The sequence below is a fragment of the Aotus nancymaae genome, unplaced genomic scaffold (assembly GCF_030222135.1).
Source record: "Aotus nancymaae isolate 86718 unplaced genomic scaffold, 86718_ANA_hifiasm-v0.15.2.pri h1tg000006l, whole genome shotgun sequence".
In the NCBI taxonomy this organism is placed as follows: Eukaryota; Metazoa; Chordata; class Mammalia; order Primates; family Aotidae; genus Aotus; species Aotus nancymaae.
The window spans coordinates 89,089,129-89,110,850 of NW_026988417.1; positions in this window are offsets into that span (position 1 = coordinate 89,089,129).

Consider the following 21,722-nt stretch of genomic DNA (forward strand, 5'->3'; position numbering starts at 1 on the left):
TGCTCTCTACCTTAGTAGAGAGCAGTGCCTAAGCAATCCAGAGACTTATAGCCTTGGCTGTTGATCGTGGAGTCCTTAGAAAAGTAGTAGATAGTTGGACGGTCTACTAAATCCTTACTTGATTCATGTAAGCAGAAGAGTTTTTAGTTGAGTGAACAGTCTAACTTGAATCACCAGAACAGAGAGTCTGTGCCTCTCAATCAATTCCCAGAATAATGCCAGTTTATAGAATCAGAACCTTTGAATGAAGAACCCTTGAATTAAGGGTTTCCCTTGAGGAAAGACCCTGCTACACAGCCAAAATTGTACTGTTAATCTTAGCCTGCCTCCAAAGTGAGTTATGGCCAGTTAGCAGGGTTACTGTACATTGAGAGAAAGGAAATAATCATATTTTTAAGGAATTACTTGACATTGACTTTAAACTGGCACTAGTTCCAGAAGACACAAAATGTCACTGTGGTCCATCAGTTGGAGTAAGAACTTAACAGATGTCAGGTGATCAATGGAGTTTTAGCTAAAGTCCATCTCACAGTGGGCTCAATGTGTCCCTGACCCCTTACTGTGGTAATTTCCCCATTTCCAGAATGCATAATTAGAAAAGACATATTCAGTAACTGTAGAATACCCACATTGTTATTCTGACCCATGGAGTGAGAGTTATTGGGGTGGAAAAGTTCAAGCAGAAGTTATTTGAACTAACTATTCCTATAAAAATAGTAAACCCGAAGCAATAGGACATTCATGAAAGGATTGCAGATATTAGTGCCACTGTAATAAACTTGATGGATGAATGGGTAGTGATTCCCATCATATTCCTATTCAACTTACCGATTTGCTATCTCATGAAGGGATTGCAGATATTAGTGCCACTGTAATAAACTTGATGGATGAATGGGTAGTGATTCCCATCATATTCCTATTCAACTTACTGATTTGCTATCTGCAGAAAACAGAGGGATCTTAGAGAATCACAGTGTATTATCTTAAATTTAATCAGCTGATGATTCCAATTGATGTTGCACTTCCAAGTTGTGGTTTCACCAGTTGAGCAAATTAATATATCCTCTAGTACCTCTGTGCTGGCAAATATTTGTTTTTTTTTTTTTTTTTCCTTGACACCTTTATGTGAAGACCACCAGAAGCAGCCTCCTTTCAGCTGGCAAGGCAAGCAGTACAACTTCACTGTCCTACCTCAGGGGTATTTCAGCTCTCTAGACCTATGTCATTATTTAGTTCACAGGGACCTTGATCACCTTTCCTTCACACCAAATATTATGTTGGTCCATTATTTTGATGATATGCTAATTAAACCTAGCAAACAAAATGTAACAAATATTCAACATGCTTTCATAAAACACTTGTGTATTAAAGGATGGGAAATAAATATACAAAAGTCATGGCCTTTCAACCTCTGTTAACTTTCTAGGGGCCCGGTGAGGTAGAGTATGTTGATATATCCCTTCTGAGATAAAGGATAAGTTGTTGCATCTGGCCCCTCTGGCAACCAAAAAAGAGGCACAAAGCTTAGAAGTGCTCTTTCGATTTTATAAGTGACATATTCCTCCTTTGGGTATGATATTCTGGCCCCTTTAATGAATAACTAAAAAATCTACTAGTTTTGAGTGAAGTCCAGAACAAGAGAACACTCTACAAAAGACACAGGCTGCCATGCAAGCTGATTGGCCACTTGGGCCATACAATGATCAGATCCAAGGTGTTTGGAGTGTCAGTGGTAGATAGGGATGTCGTTTGAAGTGTTTATAAAACACAGTGCACACCCTTAGTATTTTGGAGAAAAGCCATTCTATACTCTGTGGATAACTACTTTCCTTTGAGAAACACCCTTTGGCTTGCTACTGAGCCTTGGTAGAGACTAAACAGTTATCCATAGGCCACCAAGTGGAAATGTGATATGAGCAGCCAATTATATATAGATATATGGCTTGGTGGGTTAGCTTATCCATTTTTCTATCTATCTATCTATCTATCTATCTATCTATCTATCTATCTATCTCTAAATAGAGAAAGAGATATAGATATCTCATTTTAAGCAGGCCCTGAAGGCGCAAGTTACATGAAGAAGTTGGCAAATGCCCTTACACTTGCTACATTACTTTCTCTGGCTCTCTACCCACATGTATAGCTTGATGAAGAGCACACTTTGAACAGTTGACTGTTCATCAGTTGATTGATGTTGAGAAAACTCTCACCTGGCTTTCAGATGGCTCTGCACAATAGGTAGTCACTATCTAAAGAAACCAATGAGAACAAAGACACAATGTAACAGAATCTCTGGGACATATTTAAAGCAGTGTCTGGAGGGAAATTTATAGCACTAAATGCCCATAAGAGAAGTGAGGAACGATCTAAAATCGACACCCTAACATTAAGATTAAAAGAAGTAGAGGAGCAAGATCAAACAAATTCAAAAGCTAGCAGAAGACAAGAAATAACTAAGAACAGAGCAGAACTGAAGGAGATAGAGACACAAAATATCCTTCAAAAAATCAATAAATCCAGGAGCTGGTTTTTTGGAAAGATCAACAAAATAGATAGACCACTAGCAAGATTAATAAAAAAAAGAAAAAAGAGAAGAATCAAATAGATGCAATAAAAAATGATAAAGGGGATATCACCACCAATCCCACAGCAATAAAAACTGCCATCAGAGATTACTACAAACACCTCTATACAAATATACAAATAAATCTAGAAGAAATGGATAAATTCCTGGACACTTACCCCCTCCCAAGACTAAACCAGGAAGAAGCTGGATCCCTGTATAGACCAATAACAAGGTCTGAAATTGAGACAGCAATTAATAGTCCACCAACCAAAAAAAGTCCAGGACCAGTTGGGTTCAAAGCCGAATTCTACCCAAGGTACAAAGAAAAGCTGATACCATTCCTTCTGAAACTATTCCAAACAATAGAAAAAGAGGGAATCCTCCCTAACTCATTATGAGACCAACATCATCCTGATAACAAAAGCTGGCAGAGACACAACTAAAAAAGACAGTTTCAGGCCGATATCCATAATGAACATTGATGTGAAAATCCTCATTAAAATACTGGCAAACTGAATCCAACAGCACATCAAAAAGCTTATCCATCACAATCAAGTCAGCCTCATCCCTGGGATGCAAGGCTGGTTCAACATATGCAAATCTATAAATGTAATCCATCACATAATCAGAACCAAAGACAAAAACCAAATGATTATCTCAATAGATGCAGAGAAGGCCTTTGACAAAATTCAACAGTGCTTTATGCTATAAACTCTCAATAAACTAGGTATCAATGGAATGTATCTCAAAATAATAAGAACTATTTATAACAAACCCACAGCCAATATCATACTAAATGGGCAAAAACTGGAAGTATTCCCTTTGAAAACTAGCACAAGATAAGGATGCCCTCTCTCACCACTCCTATTCAACATAGTATTGGAAGTTCTGGCCAGGGCAATCAGGCAAGAAAAAGAAATAAAGGGTGTTCAATTAGGAAAAGAGAAAATCAAATGGTCTCTATTTGCAGATGACAAGATTGTATATTTAGAAGACCCCATTGTCTCAGCCCCAAATCTCTTTAAGCTGACAAGCAACTTCAACAAAGTCTTAGGATACAAAATCAATGTGCAAATATCGCAAGCATTCCTATACACCAATAATAGACAAACAACCAAATCTTGAGTGAACTCCCATTCACAATTGGTACAAAGGGAATAAAATACCTAGGAATACTACTAACAAAGAATGTAAAGAACCTCTTCAAGGAGAACTACAAACCACCTCTCAAGGAAATATGAGAAGACACAAACATATGGAAAAACCTTCCATGCTCATGATTAGGAAGAATCAATATCATGAAAACGACCATACTGTCTAAAGTAATTTATAGATTCAATGCCATCCCCATCAAGCTACCATTGATTTTCTTAACAGAATTAGAAAAAAACACCTTAAACTTCATATGGACCCAAAAAGGAGCCCACATAGCCAAGACAATACTAAGCACACATGCACACGCGTGCGCACACACACACACACAAACAATGCTTGAGCCATCATACTAACTGACTTCAAACTTAACGTCAAGGCTACAGTAGTAAAAACAGCATGGTACTGGTACCAAAACACCAGTTGAACAGAACAGAGACCTCAGTAATAATGCCACACATCTACAACCATCTGATCTTTAACAAACCTGACAAAAACAAGCAATGGGGAAATGATTCCCTATTTAATAAATGGTGTTGGGAAAACTGGCTAGCCATCTGCAGAAAGCAGAAACCGGATCCCTTCCTTATACCTTATACAAAAATTAACTCCAGATGGATTAAAGATTTAAACATAGGACCTAAAACCATAAAAACCCTAGAAAAAGCTGAGTTAATACCATTTAGGACATAGGTATGGGCAAGTACTTCATGACTGAAACACCAAAAGCAATGACAACAAAAGCCAAAATAGACAAATGGGATCAAATTAAACTTAAGAGCTTCTGCATGACAAAAGATACTATCATTACAGTGAACTGACAACCAAAAAAATGTAAAAAAATTTTGCAATCTATCCATCTGACAAAGGACAATATCCAGAATCTACAATGAACTAAAACAAATTTACAAGAAGAAAAATAAGCAACCCCATCAAAAAGTAGGCAAATTATATGAACAGACATTTCATAAAAGAAGATATTTATGCAGCCAACAAACATATGAAAAAAGCTCATCACTGATCATTAGAGATTCGCCAATCAAAATCACATTGTGATACCATCTCATGCCAATTAGAATGGTGATCATTAAAAAATCAGGAGACAACAGATGCTGGAGAGGATGTGAAGAAATAGGAACACTTTTACACTCTTGGTAGGAGTGTAAATTAGTTCAACCATTGTGGAAGACAATGTGTCAATTCCTCAGGGATCTAGAAATAGAAATACTGTTTGACCCAGCAGTCCCATTACTGGGTATATAAATATATAATCCAAAGGATCGTAAATCATTCTGTTATCAAGACATGTGCACATGTATGTTTATTGTGTCACTGTTCACAATAGCAAAGACTTGGAACCAACCCAAATGCCCATCAATGATAGACTGGATAAAGAAAATGTGGCACATATATACCATGGAATACTATGCAGCCATAAAAAAGATGAGTCCTTGTACTTTGCAGGGACATGGGTGAAGCTGGAAACCATCAATCTCAGCAAACTGACACAAGGACAGAAAACCAAACACTGCATATTTTCACTCATAAGTGGGTGTTGGACAATGAGAACACATGAACACAGGAAAGGGAATATCACATACCAGGGCCTGTCAGGGGGTGGGGGGCAAAAGACTGGATAGCAAAGGGTAGGGGAATTGGGTAGGGATAGCATTAAGAGAAATACCTAATGTAGATAATGGGGTGATGGATGCAGAAAACCACCATGTCACGTGTATACCTATTAACAAACCCACAAGTTTTGCACATGTAGCCCAGAACTTAAAATATAGTAAATAAATTAAAAAAAAAAAAAAACTATAGCATTATAGCCCTTTTCTGGGACATCCTTGAGGTACAATGATGAAGAAAAATTCTCCCAGAGGGCAGAGCTTAGAGCAGTGTACTTTGTGTTTTATTTTCCCTTGAAGCAGAAATTCCAGAGTTCTGAGTTTCTATTGATTCATAGTCTGTAGACACTCTTTAGCCAATGGTTTGGCTGGGTAGTCAGGGACATGGAAAGGAACATGATTGGAAAATAGGCAGTGCAGAAGTTGGGAAAGTGAATATATGGATAAATGTCTCCAAATGTGCAAAGAATGTGATATATTTGTATATTATATGAATATTCACCAGAGGGTGACCTCAGAAGAGGAAAATGTTAATAATATAACTTAATAATAATGTTAGTAATCAAGTGACTAAATGACCCCATTTCCCTAGCTAATCCTGTTATTACCATATTGACTCACTAAAAAATGACCTTAGTGGAAGATGCAGAGTTTATGCATAGGCTTAGCAACATGGACTTTCACCAAGGATGTCTTTGATACAGCCATTGCTGAATGCCCAATGTGGTAGCAGCAGAGAAGAACACATGATCACCTTGACAGATGCAGAAAAGTCTTTTTATAAAACTCAACATTTCTTCATCTTAAAAACATTCAATAAACTAGGCATTGAAGGGACATACCTCAAAATAATAAGAGTCATCTATGACAAATCCACAGCCAACATCCCATTGTATGGGCAAAAGGTGGAAGCATTCCCCTTGAGACCCAAAACAAGACAAAGATACCCACTCTTACCACTTCTATTCAACATTGTGTGGAAAGTCCTAATCAAAGTGATCAGGCAAAAGAAATAAATAAAAGGCATTCAAGTAGGAATACAGGAAGTCAAACTATCTCTCTTTGCAGATAGTATGATTTTATACCTAGAAAACCCCATAGTCTCTGCCCAGACACACCTAGATCTGGTAAATAACTGTATCCATGTTTCAGCACACAAAATTGATGTTCAAAAACCAGTAGCATTTCTATACCCCAATAATGGCCATGCTGAAAGCCAAATAAAGAAAATACTCTTATTCCTAATAGCCACAAAAAGGATAAAACACCCAGGAATTCAGCTAATTTGGGAGGTAAAAGATCTCTACAAGACAAAACACCACTCAACAAAATCATATACAACACAAACAAATGGGCAAAAATTTTGTACTCGTGGATAGGAAGAATCACCATTATTTAAATAGCTATTCTGCTTAAAGCAAGTTGCAGATTCAATGTTGTTCCTATCAATCTACAAAGACAGCATGGTACTGGTAAAAAAAAAAAAAAAAAAAAAAAAAACAGACACATTGACCAATGGAACACAATAGAGAACTCAGAAATAAGACCGCACACCTGCAAACATCTGATCTTCAACACATCTGACAAAAACAAGTAATGGGGAAATGATTTCCTATTTTATAAAATGGTGCTGGGAGAACTGGCTAGCCATAAGCAGAAAATTGAAACTGGACCCTTCTTTACACCATATACAAAATTAAAATAGATTAAAGACTTAAACATAAAACCCAAACTATGAAAACTCTAGAAGAAAATCTAAGCAATACCATTTAGAACATAGGCACAGGCAAAGATTTCATGAAGAAAATGCCAAAAGCAATTTCAAAAAAGACAAAAATTAACAAATGGGATCTAATTAAACTAAAGAGCTTCTGCACAGCAAACAATACTTCATCAGAGTGAAGAGACAGTCAATAGAATGGCAGAAAATTTTTGCAATTTATCCATCTGACAAAGTTCTAATATCCAGAGTGTAAATGGAACTTACACAGATTTACAAATAAAAAGCAAACAACATTATTAAAAAGTGGGCAAAGAACATGAACAAACACTTCTCAGGAGAAGGCATACATGTGGCCAAAAAACATAAAAAAAAAGTTCACCATCACTGATCATTAGAAAGATGCAAATCAAAACCACAGTAAGATACTATCTTATATCAGTCAGAATAGCTTTTCTTAAAAAGTCAAAAACAACAAATGCTGGTGATGTTGCCAAGAAACAAGAATGCTTTTAAGCTGTTAATGTGAGTGTTAAGTAGTTCAACCACTATGGAAGACAGTGTGGTGATTCCTCAGAGACCTAGAAGAAGAAATACCTCTGCCTCTATTTTATCCATTTTGTGACTATTGTGAATGAGAGTATTTTCTTCATTGATCCACCAATGCCATTGTGAAGTATATACCCAAGGGAATATAAATTGTTCTATTATAATGATACATGCACATATATGTTCACTGCAGCACTATTCACAATAGCAAAGCCATGGAATCAACCTAAATTCCCAACAATGATAGATTGGATATACACACACACACCGTGGAAGAGCATGCAGCCATGAAAAGGAATGAGATCATGTCCTTTGAAAGGACATGAGTGGAGTTGGAAGCCATTATCCTCAACAAACTAACACAGAAACAGAAAACAAAACACAACATGTTCTCACTGATATGTGGAAGCTGAATGAGGAGAACACATGGACACATGGATGAGGGAGAAACAACACATACTGGGGCCTCTCTGGGGTGGGGAGGGAGAGCATCAGTAAGAATAGCTTATGGATGCTGGGATTAATACTGAGGTGATGAAATGATCTATGCACCAAACCACCATTGCACATATTTACCTGTGCAACAAACCTGCACATCCTGCACATGCATTTAAAATAAATGTTGAAGAAAAAAAAAGTGTCCTCGCTACTTTCTTGAATTAATGGATAGATTTTTTTCCAGTGCCCTTTCTATGGAAGGGGCAGCCGTAGTAGAGCCTCCATTGTATACTGTGGTTTCTGTCACAGCCCGCTGACTCTTATGGGCCCATGAACACTTTACTTGTCATTCCTTGGGCATTCACATTACCAATAACTTGCCATTAAATTTTAGATTCAGACTTTACTTCACTATATAGCTATTATATGAGCTAATGAGTTTAGCACCCTAGCTATAGTTTCCATTTGTGTTTAACAGGTATGTTCATGGGAAGAGTTCCATGTTAGTATATTCAACCAAATTCTGGAATCAGGAATTGCTACCCTGTCATTTTGCCTCTTCTCTTTTTATTTATTTATTTTTATTTCACTAGGTTTTTGGGGAACAGATGGTGTTTGGTTCCATGACTAAGTTCCTTAGTGGCGATTTCTGAGACTTGGTGCACCCATCATCTGAGCAGTGTACACTCTACTCAATGTGTTGTGTTTTATCCCTTACTTTCTTCTCACCTTTTTGCCTGAGTCTCTGAAGTTCATTTTACCATTCTGTGTCTTTGCTCCTTGTAGCTTAGATCCCTCATTTTGCCTATTATCTATCTCAACATCATGTGTATTTCTACATAGCACAAAATTTTTCATGGTTTGTAATTATAATTTTTATTTCTCATATGTGCAAAGAGATGGAAAAGCATTATGCATGTTATATACTGCTGAGAGCTTGGTGTCTAGGGCACAGCTGTGCACAAAGTAGAGTTACTATAATTACTAGACAATATATGACAGACTAAAACGTAACTCCCAATAAAGGAAAATTTCTACAGTTGAAGTTCTGCCTCTGTGAGGGCCAAGTAAGTGACAATAAACTAATCAGCCCAGAGATAAATACTATGAACTCTGAACAACAACCTTTAGTACATGAAAAATAAAATAGGTATATCATAGAGGGAATTTTATTTTATTATTTATTTTTATTGACCTATAATAGGTGCTAATTTAATACTTCCATATAATTTATAAATATCATGTCTGTCTAATTTGGTTATGTATCACCATAAATATTTGTCTTTTCTTTATGCTAGAAATAATTTGAATAATGCTATTTTGTGATAACCAATAGATTACTGTAAATGATAGTCACCTTACTGAGCTATAAATCACTAGGTCTTATTTCTTCTATTGAACTGTATATTTGTACCCGTTAATCAACCCCAATTCTCCACTAACCTTCCTGGCCTCTGGTAACAACCAATCTACCGTCTATAGTCGTGATACTTGCTTATTTAGCTCCTATATAGGAGAACATACAGTATTTGTTTTTCTGTGCTTGGCTTATTTAGCTTAACATAATGACCTCCAGTTTCATTCACATTACTGAAAATTACAGGATTTAATTCTTTTTATGGATAAATAAAATTCCATTTTGTACACATATCATAATTTCCTTACTTATTCATCCACTGATGGACACCTAGATTGATTCCGTATTTTGGCTACTGTGAATAGTGTTGCAATAAACAGGAGGGTGCAAATAGCTCTTTGATATATTGATTTCCTTTCTTTTGGATATATACCCAGTAGTGGAATTACTGGATCATGTGATATTTCTATTTTTTAGTTTATTTATGGAAAGTCCATACAGTTTTCCACAGTGGCTGTACTAATTTATATTCCTACCAACAGTGTACAAGGATTCTCCTTTCTCCATATCTTTGCCAACATCTGTTATTCCTTGTCTTTCTGATAAAAAGCCATTTTAACTGGGGTGAGATGATATTGCATTGTGATTTTGATTTGCATTTCTCTAATGGTTAGTGATGTTCAACATTTTTTCATATATCTTTTGGCCATTTGTACATCTTCTTTTCAGAAATATCTATTCAGATATTTTGCCTTTAAACAACGCATAGTATTTTTACATATTTATGGGGCATTTGCCCATTTTTCACTTGGATTATTTGTTCTTTTGTTATTGGGTTGCTTAAGCTCTTTAGATATTCTGGTTGTTAATCCCTTGTCAGATGGATAGATTGCTAATAGGCAAGAGAAAGAGGTAAAGGGCATTTAGATTGGAAAGGAAGAGGTTGAATTAGTCTTGTTTGCAGACTACATAATCTTATACTTAGCAAAATCTAAAAACTCTACCAAATCACTGTTAGAACTGATAAACAAACTCATCAAGTTCTCAGGATACAAAATCAGCATGCAAAAATCAGTAGCATTCATATATGCCAACAGTGAACAATCTGAAAAGGAAATCAAGAAAGCAATCCCATTTACATAACTACAAAGAATATAAAACACCTAGGGATCAATTTAGTCAAATAAGTGAAAGATATATACCAGGGAAACTATAAAACACTGATAAAAGTAATTAAAGAGGACACAAAAAAATGAAAAGATATTCCATGCTCCTGGATTGGAGAATTAATATTGTTAAAATGACAATACTACCCAAAGCTATTTTACAGACTCAGTGCAATTCCTATCAAAACACCAACAGAATTCTCTACAGAAATATGAATAACAACCCTAATATTTATATGAAACCACAAAAGACCCCACATAGCCAAAGCAATCCTGTGCAAAAAGAATGAAGTTGGAGGCATCATACCACCAGACTTCAAAATATACTGGAAAGCTGTAGTAAGCACATCAGGATGATACTTGCATAAAAAGAGACACATAGACCAATGAAAGAGAATAAAAAATCCAAATATAAATCCACACATTTACCAAATCATTTTCAACAAGGATGATAAGAACACTGGGGAAAGGACACACTCTTCAATAAATGGTGCTGAGAAAATTGGATAACCATATTTAGAAGAATGAAACTGACCCCTATCTCTTCTATAAATAAAAGTCAAATCAAAATCAATTAAAGCTGAAACCGTGAAACTACCAGAAAAAAACATTGGGAAAATACTCAAGGACATTTATGTAAGACCACAAAGGCCCAGACAACCAAACTAAAAAAAAAAAAAAACCTAAGCCATGGAGGAAATTTTAATGTGGAAGAAAATAATGTTGGATGAGTTTCCAACATTTATGACTATTTTAATCTTGGATTAGGCCATAGTCAGCATTTCTCAGGGAATTTAAAACTACAATGAAAAATTCATGAACTTTTGGGCTTGTGTAGCCATTGCACAGTGTGTAAGATGACCACAGAAACTGGAAATTTGTTGTGGGGCCTTACAAAATACAGCCCAATATGGAAACCTCATATTCTATGAATCAACTTTTTACAAATCACTAGCTGCACTTTGTATCAGGCACACATGATACAGACTGAAAGCACCCCATCTAAGGAAAAAGAAAAAAATAAACAAGGCCTGAACTGAGTTTGAATTGCTGACTAAAAGATAGAGTTTTTACTTAGAGTCCAACCAAGTTAATTGCCTGCCAAAATAAAAACATCAACATCCTTCAGAGAAATATAATGCAATCCACAGCCATCAAACCATAACATTTATAATGTCTGACATTAAACGAAAATTATTTGATATGTGAAGAATAAGGAAAAGCAAATCCTTCCAAGGAAAAAAGACAATCAATAAAGAATAATTCCAAAATATTGGAATTAGGAAACAATAATACAAAAGTGGCTAATATAACTATGATGAATGAGGTAAAAGAAAATGTGAATTTAATGAAAGAAACAATGAAAACCTCACCCCCACCCCAACTAAAAACTGTTCTTAAAAAGTGAAGGGCCAGACACTGTGGCTCATGCCTGTAATTCCAGCACTTTGTGAGGCTGACTTGGGTAGACTGCTTGAGCTTAGGAGTTTGAGACCAGTCTGGGAAACATGATGTAACCCTGTCTCTACAAAAAATACAAAATTTAGCCAGATGTGGTGGTGTGTGCCTGTGGTCCCAGCTACTTGAGAAGCTGAAGTGAGAGGATTGCATGAGACCAGGAGATCAGGGCTGCAGTGAGCTACAACCATGTCACTACACTCCAGCTTGGACAACAGAGCAAGACCCTGTAGAGCGAGAGATTTAAGTGCTAAAAAATATAATATCTGAAAAGAAAATTGAGGAGCTTAGAGTTGACCAAGAATGAGTTAATTTGATGATAGAGCAGTGTAAATTGTCTTAGTCCTGGAAGTCCTGGCCAGAGCAGTCAGACAATAGAATGAAATAAAAGGTATCTAAATAAAAAGAGAGGAGCTCAAAGTGTCCCTGTTTGGAAATGATATGATTCTATATCTAGAAAACCCCATAGATTTTACCCCAAAGCTCCTTGATCTCGTAAATAACTGCAACAAAATTTCGGGATTAAAAATCAATGTACAAACATCAGTAGTATTCCTATACACTAATAACATCCAAGCTGAAAGTCAAATCCAGAGTGCAATCCCATTTTGCAATTGCCACAAAAAGAATAAAACATCCAGCAACAGAGCTAACTGGGAAGGTGAAAGATCTCTACAATGAGAATTAAAAAACAGTGCTCAAAAAAATTAGAGAAGACAGAAACTAATAGAAAAACATTCCATGCTCTTGGATAGGGAGAATCAATATTGTTAAAATGGCCATACTGCCCAAAGCAATTTACAAATCCAATGTGATTTCTATCAAACTACCAATGACATTCTTCACAGAATTTACAGAATAGAAAAAAAAAGCTATTTTAAAATTCATATGAAATGAAAAAAGAACTCAAATAACCAAGGCAATCCTAAGCAAAAAGAACGTAGCTGAAAGCATCACATTACCCAACTTCAAACTATACTGCAAGGCAACAGTAACCAAAACAGCATAGTACTGGTACCAAAACAGACACAAAGACCAACAGAATGAAATAGAGAGCCAAGAAATAATGCCACACACCTACAACCATCCGATCTTTGACAAAATCCACGAAAACAAGCAATGGTAAAAGGACTTCCTATTCAGTAAATGGAGATAACTGACTAGCCACATGAAGATGATTAAAATCAGATGCCCTCCTTACACCATATATAAAAATCAACTCAAAAGGGATTAAAGATTTAAATGTAAGCCGTCAAATTACAAAAATCCCGAAAGATGGCCAGGCGTGGTGGCTTACACCTGTAACCCCAGCAGCCTGGGAAGCTGAGGTGGGCGCAACATAAGGTCAGGAGTTCAAGACCAGCCTAAGCAACATGGTGAAACCTCATCTCTACTAAAAATACAAAAATTAGCCAGGCATGATGGCAAGTGCCTATAATCCTAGCTACTCAAGAGGCTGAGGCAGGAGAATTGCTTGAACCTGGAAGGCAGAGGTTGCAGTGAGCCAAGATCGAATCACTGCACTCCAGCCTGGTTGACAGAGCAAGACTCCATCTTAAAATCAAACAAACAGACAAACACCCAGACAAGCAAACAAACAAACAAACAACCTGAAAGATAACTTAAGAAATACCATTGTGGACATAGGACCAGGCAAAAATTTCATGATGAAGATGCCAAAAGTGATTGCATCAAAAACGAAATTTGACATATGGGAACTAATTGAACTATAGAACTTCTGCACAGCAAAAGAAACTATCAAGAGTGTAACAGACAACCTACAGAATGGGAGTAAATATTTGCAAACTATGCATCCAGCAAAGCTCTAATATCCAGAATCTATAAGCAACTTAAACAAATTTACAAGCAGAAAAACGAACAACTTCATTAAAAAGTGGGCCAAAAACTTAAACAGACACTTTTATATTAGTTCATTATTGCACTGCTATAAAGCAAACCTTTGAGACTGGGTAATTTATAAAGAAAAGAGGTTTAAATTGCTCATGGTTCCACAGGCTCTACAGGAATCATGATGCTGACATGTGCTCTGCTTCTAGAAAGGCCTCATAGTGGAAGGTAAAATAGGAGTAGGCACTTACCATGGCTGGAGCAGGAGAAAGAGAGCGAGCAAGGATGTGCCATACAATTTTAAACTAGCAGATCTCCTGAGAACTCATCCAGTAGTGCAAGGACAGTACCAAGGGGGATGGTGCTAATCCAATAATGAGAAATTTACCCCCATGACCCAGTCACCTCCCACCAGGTCCCACCTCCAACATTGGGGATTACATTGTGACATGAGATTTGGTGGGGACAGAGATCCAAACCATATCGCTTTTCAAAAAAAGCACACAGGTAACCAAGAAACATATGAAAAAAATGTTCACTATCACTAATTATTAGAGACATGCAAATTAAAACCACAATGAGATACCATCTCACACCAGTCAGAATGGTTATTATTAAACAGTCGAGGGCTGGGCGCGGTGGCTCACGCCTGTAGTCCCAGCACTTTGGGAGGCCGAGGCGGGTGAATCACGAGGTCAAGAGATCCAGACCATCTTGGTCAACATGGTGAAACCCCGTCTCTACTAAAAATACAAAAAATTAGCTGGGCATGGTGGCGCGTGCCTGTAATCCCAGCTACTCAGGAGACTGAGGCAGGAGAATTGCCTGAAACCAGGAGGCAGAGGTTGCGGTGAGCCGAGATCACGCCATTGCGCTCCAGCCTGGGTAACAAGAGTGAAACTCCATCTCAAAAAAAAAAAAGAAAAACAGTCGAAAAGGTGCTGGCCAGGTTGCAGATAAAAGGGAATACTTATACAGTGCTGGTGGGAATGTCAATTAGTTAAGCTACTGTAGAAAGCAATTTGGAGACTTCTCAAAGAGTTTAAAACAGAGTTAATATTCGACCCAGCAGGGTCATTATTGGGTATTTATCCAAAGGAATACAAATTGTTCTATCATAAAGACTCAAGCATGCATACGTTCATGGCAGCACTATTCACAATAGCAAAGTCATGGACTCAACCTAAATGACCATCAGTGGTAGACTGGATAAAGAAAATGTGGTACATATACCCCACAGAACACAATGCCACCATAAAAAAGGAAAAAATTCATGTCCTTTGCAAGGTTATGGGGAGAGCTGGAGTCCACTATCCTAAGTGAATCAATTCAGGAATAGAATACCAAAAACCATAAACGCCGAATACATATGTACACAAAGAAGGGAACAATAGACACCACAGTTTACTTCAGAATGAGGAGTGTGAGTAGGGTGAGAATCAAAAATCTACCTATCAGGTACTATGCTTATCCTCTGAGTGATGAAGAAATTTGTACACCAAACCCCTGTGACCTACAAGTTATCTATATAACAAACCTGCACATGTACCCTTGAACTTAAAAGTTAAAAAAAAGAAAAAGAAAAGAAATTATCTAATCTGAAAACCACGGAGAAGAAAATAAAAGAAAAAAAATAAATTAATGAGGGCACACACAAAAAATGGAGAAATATTCCATACTCATTAATCGAAACAATCATTTATCAGTTACTAAAGATTTTTTTAGACCAATTATTATTTGGTAACATACCTATATTAGTGAAAGAAACTCACTGTGTTCTGGTTACCAATTTGTCATCAGAGTCCTGGTGAGATAGAAGGCACTTATATGTGGTAAATTACATGAAGCAGATTTATCAGTTACAAATAGGCAGCAAGGGACAAAAGACTTCTGGGATTCATTGTGAGCCATCCCCACAAAACTTATGAAAGGTGGATAGAGTCTCTTCTGTGTATGCCCTATTCGCGACACAGCTGAAGCAATCCCAAAAGCAGCTTCCCCAGATTATATACCCCATGGCAATGTTGAGAGGCATCCTGTTTCTAGGTGGGGATTGGAACAAAGCCTGGACTGGTCTAGCCAGTCCCTCCTTGTCTCAGAGTATTGCATTCCTATCACATTCTATTCTTGAGAACTACAGGTGAGGAAATAGGGGAGATCTGAATCTGTCACCTGGAGAACTGTCCTACATCAAAATGTTAAATGAAGTTATAAAATTTACCAAAACTGATAGAAGAGAAACATAAAGTGTGAATATGTCCATGACCTTTAAAGAAATTGTTTTTCTTATCAAAATAACTCCACAAAGAAAATCCCATGCCCAAAAGATTCCATAGTGAATCAGATTTTAAAACAATCATCATTTTATAAAACGTACCTACACAAAATAGAGAAGGAAGCAGCTCTCCCCAGGTTGTTTTCATCTCTAACATTTTCTCTTTTATTAACTTATATAAAGGATACGTAAAAAGTACCCTGCAATTCTTGCTTTCTTGTCACAAGTAAATTTCGGTAGTTTGCACATTAGACAATATTGCAGTTCTCTTCCTTATGGCTACCTGGGCCCCTTCAGATCCAGCTCTTTCTGTAACATATCACAGTAAAGAAGATTCAAGATTGAAGTTTGGTTTGTGATAGAATTGATGCCATTTTAGACCTTTATGTAAGCTCTTGGTCTTTCTTCCCAGCGTGTAAAAGATTGCCTGCATTTGGCATTTTAAGTTGCTTGCACAAATTAGTAGAATTGCTACTTGATTTCCATTTGGCTAGGGATCTTCATGTGTATACTTCTTCAGCCAGAACCCTGATGTGGAAGAGAAAGGAGTGCTTGGCTTTGAACCCTTAACAGTAAGTGCTTAATAAATGGTATCTGTTTTTGTTGTAGTTGGAACAACATACTCTAACAGGTTTTGAGCAGGGAGAGTAAAAAGAAGATTAAACATATAATTCTTATCTTTCTCTAAATTTCTGTGTATCATGTTAAACTAAATATTTAAACAAGGTATCTCCAACATTATCATTAAACATAATAACTGAGAGGAATGATGACACTTGTTCACTTTTTAAGACTAAAATCTTCTGATATTAGCTTGATTTAGAATGTTTATTCATTCTGTGAGGCTTCTTCTCAAAGAGAAAGTGTGGAGGTTATTTTGAGAAACAAAATTAATGGCAAAAAAATACCATAGAAACTGCACATAGCAACAAGCAAAAATGGTTTCTGAATAATGCTGAGAATGTACAGAGAGATAAAAGCAGAGATCATGCACAAAGCACATTTGAACAATGCTAATATCACAGTGAGATTATAAACATGAGAAACTAAAATAAATGGTTAAAAAAAGTTAAATTCAATTTAGAGTAAGATAGATGTGAGTAGAGAAAAAACGGCTATTTTCCAGTCACAATATTGGTATGCTTTCTAGTTCCTCAAAAGGAAGAAGAGATTTCTGATAAAATTGTTCAAAGATCTAAGCCATCCAATAAGTTACATTTTACTAATAAGAAGCTGAATCACCCTTTTTATTTCTCTCCATGTGGCTGGGGCTTATGACCTTGCTAAGCATTATTTTACTGCTCCCTTTCTTCTTTTCATGCAGTGGGGATAAATAAGTTCAGCCAGGGACCATTATAGATAAACCAGCTTTCTTGCTTTCTTCTTAATATAGTAAAATATTTAAGAAAGATCCCTGTTCCTTGAAATTGGTTTGATTTCTTTGGATACAAGCATTTCAATACCCCCATTTTTGTTTTCATTTTTGCCACTTTATGAAAAACATTCTTTTGAGTTGGATTTAAATCATTCTGCCGAATCCCCTAAATCTCTATTGTCATAAAGGATTAAACAATAATGTATTTGTGTCACATCAAAATTACATTCAGTTGGAAAGTAATTTGAAATTAATTCTGTACCACAGTGGATCTACTCAAACCACACAGAAAAATTCAAAATGAAATTATGTATATTTTAAATATTTTTTTCAAGAGATGGAGTTTTAAAACCCTAAATTTAGGACTCTCTTATCTAAGTTTAATTTGTAAGAGACTGCCAAACTACTAAAATCAATTCCTCATCTTAAACACAAAACTAAACTACATTTCCCAGCTTTTCTTGATCATATGACCACAGGGTAATTAATGGATTGTGGATAAAATGTTGTTTGCCACTTTCAAGCCCATTATAGGATACCAAAATATGCCACCCCAAAATATGCATCTTTGGCATAAGGATGATTTTGAGCTAATTTTTTTTTTTTTTTTTTTTTTTTGAGAAACTACAGACAAGAGAAGCTGTGAAATTAGGGTAAATGGTTATCCTTTTAAGGAAAATTTACACAGATAAAGGAAATCTCCATTTGTAAGGGAACCCTCCCACTCTGTTCCAGGGAGAGATGGATGACTCTAGATTATTAGAAAAGCTTATCAATGAAGAAGGCACAGACTTAACTCTGCACAAGAAAACTTACCCTTGTTTACTGTGCTTTTCCTGGTCATCTCCCATAGTTTCACCATCACCCCAGTGTCTTTCTTTCTTTGTTTCAGTTGAAGTCTGAACTCTAAGACATCTCTTTAAGTTTTACTCATTTCTCTGGGTATCTCTCAAGTATGCATTAGATATACAGGTTAATAAACTTCTGTTTATTTTCTTTCTTGTTAATCTGTTGTGTGTTACTAGAGAGCTCAGCTAAGAGCTCAGTAAGTGTAGAGAGAAAATAATTTTCCCTCCTGTGCACCATAAACCTATCCCACACACGATCCACCGAGATCTTTTTCATTTTCAGTTGCTTAGAATGGAGATCACCCACATAGCAAACTTGGAAGCCTTGTGTTGAGGATGGTAGAACAGCACTATGGAATAAGCTAGACTTATTGTACTATGACTTGAAAAAGAATTACCTAGTCATTGGAACTATCATTTTGGACTTTATATGTCATACCAATAGGTATACTTTTTGTAACTACCACGTTAGATTTGAATATTTGTTGTCATACTTTAATGAAGGTAATGTAAAATAGAATTAAAATAAATCAAATTATGTTTTAATAAATTACCTGCAATGTTAAAATCATCATGTGTCTTAAGGTAAAGAGATAAACTAAATGCCACTTCAGTTGTTGTCCTTTTGGGAGACCATTCTCAATGGCATTTGTCCACAAATGCCTGTCTCTGCATCATCCCTGTGGGATTTGGAAAACCACAGGAGACCACTGAGGACATAAAGCTCATGCTGCCTGCTGTGCTATGCGTAATACAGTCCATTACCTCTAGTATCTTCTGACATGTATGAAACTGTAAGAGGCTGACTTGCTAGCTTGCATGTAGGAGAAAATCTCCGATCATTCATAGTTCTTGACAGTCCTCTCCAGATATTTAGAAATGAAGAAAAATATTTTGAGTTCTGAATTATATATGCAGGAAGTAGCTGTGTTTCATACATAAAAGCATCAGGAAGACATATTTATAGAAACATTTAGATATATTTATTTTACAAGAATATTTTGTATTCTTATAGAAGAATACAAGAAATATATTTATTCATTAACATTCTAGATATTCAAAAGATGACTCAAAATAATTAGCTTACTTGTATTTAAGGAGCTTTTTGATAGAAGTTCAGGCATTATAGACCCAGATAATATAAGTGAATCTACATGTTCATTTTAGCTCTCCTCTCAGTAAGATTTCAAAAGTGGAAATTAGACCTCTAATACATGAGGGCAAGTGTGCAAATGGTTTCTGAGAAAATTTCTTTATACCTAAGAGAGAATGAAGAAAGAGAAACTCTCTTTTTTACTTAGCTATTTTCTTCCTCTTCTCCTTGTCTTGGATGTTGCTATGGGATCTGGAATCTCTCCAGCTATTTGCTGTCAGTCTGAGGTTAAAGTTTACATTGGTCCTCAATGAGAACTTGTTTGGAGGTTCTAGCAGGGGAGTGCAGCTACTTGTATACCCTTGACCGAAGACCAGTCCTCCTCTATCGAGGACGGTTGTCCTCTTTGACCAAGCGCACAGCTTTGGGAGGGATGTACATGGAGAGGTGAGAGAGGAAGGGAACACTCACATAGCCAGCCAGATCAGCTGAATCAACCCTGGCAATTTATGGGGTAACAGATGTTGCAGCCAGATCACGCTCAATATCATCTGGTCCTCGATGATATTGAGACTGATGTTCATTGCATTGGTCTTGGGTCCTGTACTGTCTATAGGCTTCTAATTATGAAAGATGCATTTTCTAAAAATTTAAGGCAACTTGAGTTGGGATCATAAAATTATTTTCTAAATCATATTACCTGATATCATATGATATGATATGAAGGGATTAAGAGAAAAGTACAGTCACTAAAATATAGGCCTAACTAAATAACTGATGATTTTATTGAGAAATGAATAATACAATATATTCTTCTGAAAAGACATTACGTGATATAAAAATAACTAGTATTAGCTATCTTTAGTGGTTATGATAAAAAACCATAGAACACACTGGTCACATTAAAAATGAGGGAAGAGAGTTGAAGAAAGTGTTCATTAATTCATCAATTCTCTTTCGCAGAAGAAAAATACCACGTTTTTGTCTAAAGTTACTAAAGCAAAGAAAAAAACGAAGTTTAAGTTATGATTTAAAATACAGAAAAGAGATTATTTCTAGGAGAATAATAACAGATTATAATTTCTCTAAGGCAACAGACTATAGAACAAAAGATAGAATAACAATAAAAAATGAAGATGTCTTAACAAAATGTCAGATAAGATGTAAGAAAAAAGACCAAACAGATTCTTTATGAGAGGCAGAAGGCTCTGGTTTGTCTGCATTGTCTTGTCTTGGACAAATCACTTAATCTCTCTGAGTCTCAGTGTTTCATCTATAAAATGGAAATAGTAATAATAGTAGCTACCTTATAGTTTGGAGTGCATTAAGTGAATTAAAGCATATAATGATTAGAATGATGGCTGTGGCCAGGTCCAGTGGTTTACACCTGTAATCCTAGCACTTTGGGAGGCCGAGGTGGGCAGATCATTTGAGGTCAGGACTTCAAAACCAGCCTGGCCAACGTGGTGAAACCTGTTTCTGCTAAAAATACAAATAATTAGCTGGGCATGGTGGCAGGTGCCCGTAATTCCAGCTACTTGGGAATCTGAGGCACGAGAATTGCTTGAACTTAGGAGGCGGAGGTTGCAGTGAGCCGAGATCGCGAGACCACGCCACTGCTCTCCAGCCTGGGTGACAGAGCAAGACTCTGTTTCAAAAAAAAAAGATAATGGCTATCACATAATAAGCTTTTTTAAAAAAGTTATTTATTTATTGTAAAAAGTTAGTCATTCTTGTTGTGGCTCATCACAAAAGAGAGCATTGATTATGATTCATTCTTGGGTGACAAGTCGCAATATTATAAAGCTGCCTATTTTCACTAAACTGATCTCTTCAAAATAATTACAATCAATATCTTTACAGACTATTTTTATAGATGATAAAACTTATATATATTTCTGATCATGTAAGTCTGTATCAAGTTGTTTTCATTATTATAGTAATTCTACCCACTTAGAAGGGAAGAAGGCATTAAATGTCAATTGAGAAAAATACGGATTTTATTTCTCAGCAAATGCGGTTCTCTTACCTGGATTATAACAGCACCTCCTAACTGATTTTCCTACTCCACCTTACTGACTTTTGGATTATTCTTAACGAAGAGGCAGATAATCACTTCTCTGCTCAAAACTCTATTGTTGCCCCACCTCACCCGGAGTCTATTGCCTGCAGAACTCTGTGATTTGGTCCCTCTTTCTTCTGTGCGTTATCCTTTCCATCTTGCTGAGCAGCTCCTGCTCCCTGGTCCC